The following is a 9,422-nucleotide window of genomic DNA, read 5'->3' on the forward strand; positions in this document are numbered from 1 at the left end:
ATCTGTAGAAAAGGACACCAATCAAGAAAACCAGGATTTTGCCTTTTTTCTCAATCTTAACAGATGGCTATAGTGTTAATTTTTTTTAAATCAACTCTTTTTAAAAACTGAAGTATAACTAACTAATTTACAATGTTGTGTTCCTTTCAGGTACACAACAAAGTGATTCAGGTATATCTATATCTATATATATATGTATATTCTTTTCAGGTTATTTTATATTATAGGTTATTAAGATATTGAATATAGTTCCCTATGATATACAGCAGGTCCTTGCTGCTTATCTGTTTTATAATTAATAATGTGTGTATTAATCTCAAACTCCTAATTTATCTCTCCCCAACCCGTACAGCATGCTTGATAATGAGTTTCTGAAAAACAAATACCATTGCTCATGTGTATATTCAATAAACATAAAAGCAACAGCAAAATTTTTAAATTTATTAAAATTATAATGTCTTCATTATTTACATGTACTGTACTTCAGAGCCTCTTGAAAGTGGAAGAGGAGAGTGAAAAAGCTGGCTTAAAGTTCAACATTCAAGAACAAAGATCATGGCATCCAGTCCCATCACTTCATGGCAAATAGATGGAGAAACAGTGGAAACAGTGTCAGACTTTATTTTTTGGGGCTCCAAAATCACTGCAGATGATGACTGCAGCCATGAAATTAAGACACTTACTCCTTGGAAGAAAAGTTATGACCAACCTAGACAGCATATTAAAAAGCAGAGACATTACTTTGCCAACAAAGGTCCGTCTAGGCAAGGCTATGGTTTTTCCAGTAGTCATGTATGGATGTGAGAGTTGGACTGTGAAGAAGGCTGAGAGCCGAAGAATTGATGCTTTTGAACTGTGGTGTTGGAGAAGACTCTTGAGAGTCCCTTGGACTACAAGGAGATCCAACCAGTCCATCCTAAAGGAGATGAGTCCTGAGTGTTCATTGGAAGGACTGATGCTGAAGCTGAAACTCCAATACTTTGGCCACCTGATGCAAAGAGCTGACTCATTTGAAAAGACCCTGATGGTGGGAAAGACTGAAGTCGGCAGGAGAAGGGGACGATAGAGGATGAGATGGTTGGATGGCATCACTGACTCAATGGACATGAGTTTGAGTGAACTCTAGGAGTTGGTGATGGACAGGGAGGCCTGGCGTGCTACAGTCCACGGGGTGGCAGAGTCAGACACGACTGAGGGACTGAACTGAACTGAACTGTACTTCAGATAACTAAAATACTGTATGTTAAAAAATTCTGCCACAAAATAAAAGAAATGCAGCTACTATTTAACTTTTCATTAGGTTGCTTTAGATTTTTAAAATCAGAGCATGCTGGAACCAGAAATGATCTTAGAAGTGGTTCAGTTCAGATCCTACTTTTATAAAAGGTTTAAGGCACAAGGAAGTTAACTGACTTGGCCAAGATCACCTGGCAGAGCCAGGATTGGAATCTGGCCTTTAGAATTAATTCTAATGAAATACACTTTTTACCAGATTGTGGTGGTTTTAGAAAATTTAGATTAATCATTAAAGTTATCAAGGTTTTTCCTTGAATAAATTATTTTAAATTGTTAGAAGCCTGTTTTTTAAAGTCTATAAACTAACTGCATGTATTAAGCATAAGAATAACAGTTTCCCCATTTTAGATCTTCAATTATTTTTAAAAAGTTAATCATCTTTCATGTCAAATATAGTCAACTCAATTACTTACAATACTTAGAGGAGTAATTACTTTCAGAATTATTTTTGATACATTTTTAAATTTTACACTTGATTCCTCTAGCTACCCAGTACTTAAAATGGTATTTTGCACACTTCAGTCACCCAAACAGTCCTTAGAATGTGGAAAACACTTAGAAAGTGCGTATTCTAAATAACACAAAAATTAGTTTGGTATGTGTAGGAGGTATATAATATGCCCCCAAATAAAAAGACACTGGTATCAAGCATGCTACTGATATTCTATATTAGTGCCCATAATCAATTATCGCTGTTTTGAAGCATACCTTTATTGCCTTAATTGTGCAAGTCATTTTAACTGGTATTTACAGAACACAAACCAACTTGGCAAAAAGCATACTGAAAGGGTATATACAAAATGTGTGGTATAAACAATAAATACCTCAGGAAATCAGAGATATGTAAATGCAACATGGACTCCACCCTTGCAAAACAGATAAAGTTAGAATAGATGGAGAACAGCATGGATAACTACAAGGAGACACATGAATTTTTCACTCATCTTGGAAAGCTGGAGCAGGTCATGGGGAGTTTCAAGACCAAGGTGAGAAACAGAAGTTCCTATGTTCACCCTAACAACAAGAGGGATATTATTTGATATTTCATTTCTAATTCTAAATTTCCATGTTTTTTCTTAAACTTTGGACTCTACTAACTGAGGAAGAATTGTTGAAATATCTGTTTGTTCAACATTTGTTGAACTTAGTTTTCAAATTTTATAAAACAAGAAATACAACTTGGCTTAAATCTGAACTAATCCAAGGCACTATCTATGAGGGACAAGATGCAAGAATCTGGAGACTGCCTCACACTATTCAACCGAATTTATGAGGAAGGATCGTAAGAAACAAGTAATTTAAGTAGGCTGTTAAAAAATATATATACTATAAGCTACCCGATCCAAATCTATTATACCACTAATCATATTACTTTTCATGCATTCCTGAAAGCAACCATCTCATCAATTCAGTTCTTATAAGGAAAGTCCACAATTTCCTTCAAACAAAATTGACAATCAGATATAATTGCATTTAACCTCTCTTCTCCCTCCTCCTCCCTTTTCTAACAAAAGTAATACATAGTTTGGTGTTCATATTCACCCATGGATTTAATAGCTTTAATAAAAGGCTTAGATGGCAGCATTCTTATTCAATTGTGTAAATGGACACTATCCAGTTTAGGAGTTTGGTAGACACTTTGAGACTTTCAAGAGGTTTCTGTCTCCAAGAAACGAGAATGGTTCAATGGTTCAAGTTCATATTTCCTCTCTTACTTAACTTTATAAAAATAATTGTCATCCAAAACCACTGCCCGGAACCATCCACAACAATAACCACATTTAGTCACTCAGTTACCATTTAGCAGGTGCAACAAGAAAGTACCGTCTTTCTCAAACTCCATACCACCATCTTACATCTAAAGATTTGTCACTTAGGGAAAACAATACCACAACTGGCACCAACTTTCTCCTCTCCTGATGTCAGCGGCTGCCGGCTTAACACAACCGGCAGAAGAGCAGGATTCACCGGCCTAGCTTAGCTCGGCGTCGCGGGATGTGGTGAGCATCAGCCTGGAAGTGGTAGGTGTACCCTGTTCACCAGTGAGCACCTCCCTCGCCCATCGCCCTGCCAAGGCCAGGCTGGAGCCCACCCCGGGACTCGGTCCTGCACTTACCGACCCTCGCCTGCTCTTCTCCAAGAGCCTGCCCCTTGATAGACCCCAAAGAAAGCACCGGTGCCCTGCAGCGGGTGGAACGGAGAAAGGGACCCCGCGCCTCCAGCTAGAGCTGGAACCTACTCCCCACCGTGCCCGTCCATAGTGGAGCTCCCACCATCCTCACTGCTGGGGCAGGGCAGGCGAACTGAGCTTTATCTCAGGACCTGCCCCAGCCTCCCGATCCTCACCCACCTTGAGGCCGCCAGCTTTACGAAGCCGGGTCTCCAAGCGCGAGGCTCCGCCTGCTGAATGCTTGCAGGGAACAGGCTGGCCTCTAAAGCCCCCAGCCGCCGGCTCTGCACTGTAGTTCTACCCACGGCGCGCTCCCGCCTCCTTGCTGCCATGGCGACAGCCCGGGTCCCCGGCAGCCGCTGATTGGTCCCACCGGGAGAGTGGAAGGCGCCGATTGGCTAGGGCGGAGACCAGGCCGCGCCGGAGGGCTAGGAGGCGGGCGGTGTGGAGCTCTAAGGCGTAGGAGCCTCGGGGAGGGTGAGCCAAGAGGGACGTGGCGCTCTGCGGCGCGGACTAGGAAGCCGCGCCCCTTCCTTCTCGGGCTTTCATGGAGAATCCTGTGGAGCAGGATTTGGGTGGGTGAGGTGCTTACCCGCGACCGGGACAAAAAAACAGGTGTCTCCTCGCCCTCGGCCGCCGGTGCGCGCTGGCAGCGCCCATACTGGTCAGGCGGTCAGGCGATTTTCGCCCGCAGGCCTCCTTTGGGTCTAATACCCCGGGCCTCCTCCTTGGCGGGAATCTTACCTGTATTTGTAAGCTCACCTACCCCGGTTTTGTTATGCCGTGGGCCACTGTGGCTTGATTGCTTTTTGTTTCACCTTCTCTCACACCCGTCTGCGGTATCTTTCTTTTCTCCGCACCCTCCTTCTTATAGAACTAAGACATCTGCTCCACACCCATCATTTTAAAGATGGGGGAACTGATCCTCAAAGATACTCGTGGCTCGAGGATTAGAGAAACTTTTGGAGCCTCAAGGCTGGTTTCGACTGAGTCTGCTAAGTAATGGCATCTTTCTCTGAAGCTGTTTTCTTGCTTGTAAAAATGGTGTTTATCTCAGAGTTGTTAGTGACGCTTAGATAAGATTCCAGAAAACCAGTATAGAACCTGCTGCATATGTTAGTAATGTTAGCTGCTTTTTATCGGGAAATAATACAGGATAGTAGCTAAATCACCTATTTGGAGCCCAACTGCCCACGTGAAACCAATTCCTTGACTCGCTTAAGCGCTGTGTGCCTCACTTTCCTTGTCTGTGAAATGAGAATAATAATAGTATCCTCCTCTTTACAGCATAAGTAAATAGAAGAGTGACAGGCACATAGTAAGTGTTCTATAAATGTTAGTACTTCTCATGTTAGTGGCTGAGCCAGGGCTGCAATTCAGCTCTCTAGATTCCAAGACCGGCGATCTCTACTCTTACACAACTCTCATCTGTACATGAAGAACAGTGCCTAGAAATTCAGCTTTTTTTAAGGTTCAGGAGGAAGTGCTTGTGCCTTTTCTTCAAATCTCAAACTATCTCCCTTACTGTCATGAAAGTCCTAGTATGTTGTGACTGCCTCCACTGAAGGTTTAATAGCAGAGGCAAATGCAAGGAAAATAATCATAGTTTTGATGGAGATATTGAAGAATGAAAGCACTAGAATAAGAAAGGATGTTCAAAAAGTTATGGTGTAGGAACACTAAATCTCTATCTGAAAAATATAAATACTAATGTGAAGGTATTGGTAATATTAATATGTCATTAGTAACCAATGTTAGTGTTAGATTAGGAGACAAGCCACATCCCGTCTCTGTGGAAAATACTAAATTGTAAATACATCAAAAGCAGGAAGTATCTTCCACATTTTTATTACCCATTATCTACCACAGGGCCAAACACACTGTGCTTGATCTAAGCCCTGACATTTGAGATAAACCCTTTAAAGGGAAGCCCTGAAAGATCTGGTAATTTTCTACACTATTATCAAGATAAATATTATTTATTATTATTATCTAGTAACCCAATGGAAAATAAGAAATTGGCTAGTCCAACAACACAATGAAAAGAGAAAGAACCATAGCGGGGTGACTGAGATGTCAGCAATATTCTCAGCAATATTCTGGGGTGAAGGAAGAATAAAACAGGAAGACAGGGCAAACAGATGAAACAGCAAGATTCAGGATTAGGAGAGATCATTAAGGAAGATATTTCAGTATGTCATGTGCCTGTAAAGCAGGCAACAGCATCTATACTAGTGAAGATGCTTTTGTGATGGAGAAAAATAAGAACATTAATCATGAACCCTGGAACTATGGGCTGAGGGACTTATAAGGAAATGTTACTTTATTTAATAGGTAAAACTCCAAACTTGGGGCTTTGGCACTAATGGAAAATCTCCTGATGGGGAGAAGGACGAAGAACACACTACTGCACTGTTCAAGGAAGAAAACAAGGCTTTGGAGTCAAAACTAGGTCCCAACCCTGCCTAAATTAAAAACCCGGTTCTATCTTTATTAGTTGAGTGTCCTCTGCCAAGTAACTTAACCTTTGTCCATAGCATAGCTTCCTTATTTATAACATGGAGGCAATAATAGTTCCCACTTCATAAACATGTGAGGATTAAATGAGTTCATATTTGTAAAGCAAAGAGGTTCTTGGCACATAGTAAGCCCATAGTCCATATATTAATGTTGGATAAAATACTGATATCAGTTTCTCTATCTGCAACCTGGGATCATAATAGTGAACTTACTATAAGGTTCAAATGATGTGTGTAAACTGTTAGAGAAGAGATGCTCATAGACATTATTTCTCTGCCCCTCCATCCCTACAAGCCTCCAATCTGTTACCTCTGAACTCCTTTCTGATTCACACTGCCACTGCCATCAAGGGGCTATTGCTCAACCTGGTATAAGCAGGGATAAAATATCATTGCATAATTTTTCTTGACTCAGGTGAAAAGCTCAAAATGAGTTTACTGGAGGCCAGGAGAAAATGAAAGGGAAACAATTCCAGAGAACCAGCTGATGTGAAGCCTACCCCCATACTTTGGGTCCTCCAGGAAAAAATAAAAACAAAAAGGTGTCAGGGGGATTCTGGCTTTTCAATACTTCTACTTTCCCCTTCTCACTGTTTCTAGGGTCCCACAGGATATAACCTGGCCAAGTTCCTCATTGCATTTAGAATGGAAGAGAGGGAGGCAGTAATACTTATAAGAAACAGTAAGTAATCTGAAGGAAGAAAACAACAGTACACTCTACATGGCCATCAAGACTTAGTAGTTTTATATGGTCTAGGTCAGTGGTCAGCAAACTATGGCCCTTGGGCCAAATTACCCAACTGCCTGTAAGGTATAGTTCGGGCCGAGGCAGAAAAGAAGGAGAGACGACCTCAACGGAAGTAGGTTACCTTTATTCAGGCAAGGAGGAGTGACAGTCAGCCTAACGACCAGGCTGAGTGCAAGAGGGATCAGGGAGGCTTCATATTTAAAGGGAGGTTTGTGGAAGCGATAAAGGAAACATTAGTTAGGTGGGATGTTTTGGGTATTCTTTAGTTGAGATGGCATTGGTAGTTGGGCAGGGGGTGATAAGTCCCCTGGGCAGGGGGTGTTAAGTCTCAGTTAGATACAACCGGCCTGGAGCATCAGGGTGAGACCTAAAGTTCGGTTTTGTTTTCTCTGAAGTTAGATGATTCAGCGAGGGCCTTTGACACTGTTGTTTTCTTTTCTAGGCCCAAAGACTCCTTCATTCCAGACCCTGAAATCATGAAAAATGGGGGAAAGGGCACTGTATCTCTCTGGCTACTACCTGCTCAATAGGGGTGACGATTTTGTGTCTGGAACAGAGGATTGTCCTAGGGCCCAGGGTCTCCTTTTCCTGAGCTTGGGATGAGGCTCTTGAGAAGAAGAATGGTCTTGACCTGGTCTCAAGAGATGGCCTGAGTCAGTTCTTGGAGAAATCTTTGAAACAGATTGAAGAGACAGGGTCCAAATAAGAGGAATAAAATGATAAGTACCAATGGTCCCAGGAAAGGGAGCAACCAAGGGAGGGCCTGTTGGAACAGGTTTTGGGGACTGTAAAGGTTTTGTAACTTTTTTCTGTAGCGTTCAATTCTAAGTTCTTTGACTCTGCCCTGGACTATGCCCTTTTCATTAACAAAATAGCAGCAGTCCTCTCCTAGGAAAAGGCAGGTCCCTCCCTTTTTCACGGTGAAAAGGTCCAGGACTCGCCTATTTTGTAGGGCCACAGAAGCTAATGAGTTAATTTGTCTTTGAATTGAAACGAAGGACTCCACTACCTGCTCCATGTCTTCATTAAGTTCTTGGGATATGCTAAGTCACTTCAGTCGTGTCCAACTCTGTGCGACCCCATAGACGGCAGCCCACCAGGCTCCCCAGTCCCTGGGATTCTCCAGGCAAGAACACTGGAGTGGGTTGCCATTTCCTCCTCCAATGCATGAAAGTGAAAAGTGAAAGTGAAGTCGCTCAGTTGTGTCCAACCCTCAGCGACCCCATGGACTTCAGCCTTCCAGGCTCCTCTGTCCATGGGATTTTCCAGGCAAGAGTACTGGAATGGGGTGCCAATGGGCCGAGGTCGAGATGCCCCCAATCCCAGTGCCTAGGGCTGCTGCTATGCCGGTACCAATCAGGAGGGGGGCTATGACAGCTCATCTTTTCCTGTTGGAAATTTCCCCTTGTGGGTAGACTATTTGTTCTACCTCTTCTTCTTTGAGGAATGTTAGACCTGGGGTCAGGAAGACCAAGATGCAAGGTCCAAGGGGGTCCGGGGGAGACATGAATATGCATAGGTCCTGCAGAGAATGAAGAGTCTCGGATTGGTGCAATTATTTGTGCTGTTCCAGAGAACCCAAGTGGAACAGAAGGAGGGAGCAGAGTTTGTAAGACCAGTGTAGTTGGGACTAGAGTAGTTGATACAGGTTAGGTTTCAAGAGGCTGAGAGTAGGACATTGTCAGAGACTGGTCCAATGAGTTGTGTAGTTTTTTGTTGGGAAGGGGAGGTATAGTTGCCCTGTGACAGCCAGGTTGAGGGTAAGGGAATTGCTATGTGTGATGAGGGAGACAATGACATGCATATCCAACACTGGGATGTGTGTTGTAAGGTGTTGGTTGCCAGAGGGAGGTTTTAGGAGAGGCCATAATTGGGAAAGGAGGTCTAGGCATTTATAAGGTTCAGGAGTCGCCTGTAACCAGGAAATTATGTTCTTTATGACTTGTTCTTGTTTTTTTTTCCTGATTTTGATCTAGTACCCCCCGCGTCTGAGTACCCCCAGTGGGTAATGGAATAGAAGCATGTTTCTTTCATTTGGCTTACAGCTGGTGCTCATGAAACTCCTCTTTTGTACTTTAACAATGAGTAGGGATTTGGACTCCCCCCCACCGAGGTTCATGGTGCATGGTCTTGGAGCCGTATTATAACATGAGGAATGAACATAAGAATAAATGTCTGAGCAGCGGCAGGGAGTAGCCAGAAGGCTGGGGAGTGCAGAAGGATAAGGAACGAGGGAGTCATGGGGCTGTTAGTGAGGCAGTGCGGAGGAAGTAGCACCCTAGGAGTAGAACACAGCTAACAACGTAGGCGATACCTACAGAAAGACGAAGAATAGGTGACCAGTCCTGAGGGGAGACAGTTACTAGGCATATAGCAAGGACTAAAATTAAGAGGGCAGTTATAGTTAGAGAGATGGGGAGAGGCCAGTCAGGGTGAGGGGCAGAAGGCCCCAAGTTGGAGGTTGTTTGAATCTGAGGAGGAACAGTGTTCATTAGGATGTAGAATGATGTAGAGAATGAGAGTAAAGAAATCAATTTCGTCTGGAGTCAGGTCATAGAAGGTTCCCTGAAGCCTTGAGACACCAGTTGAGACATCAGTTTGGTCAGGTCTTTGAAGGAGGTTCCTGTCGGGGTGCTGGTCCAGAGGTCTTGTAGTAGTTGGGTCAGAAACAGTTGTAGGTTGAAGAGAG

At 43.2% G+C, this 9,422-nt stretch overlaps 1 protein-coding gene across 1 annotated transcript in view; it reads right to left on the bottom strand.

Moving 5' to 3' along the window:
- Positions 1–3,759, bottom strand: part of NUCB2 (nucleobindin 2) — a 41,332-nt gene extending 37,573 nt beyond the window's left edge. Inside the window, exon 1 of the mRNA XM_005215930.4 lies at positions 3,647–3,759. The gene's annotated coding sequence lies outside the window, so the exon portion shown is untranslated. The remainder of the gene's footprint in view (positions 1–3,646) is intronic.
- Between the last annotated feature and the right edge of the window lie 5,663 nt (positions 3,760–9,422).

The sequence above is a fragment of the Bos taurus genome, chromosome 15 (genome assembly GCF_002263795.3).
Source record: "Bos taurus isolate L1 Dominette 01449 registration number 42190680 breed Hereford chromosome 15, ARS-UCD2.0, whole genome shotgun sequence".
Taxonomy (NCBI): domain Eukaryota; kingdom Metazoa; phylum Chordata; class Mammalia; order Artiodactyla; family Bovidae; genus Bos; species Bos taurus.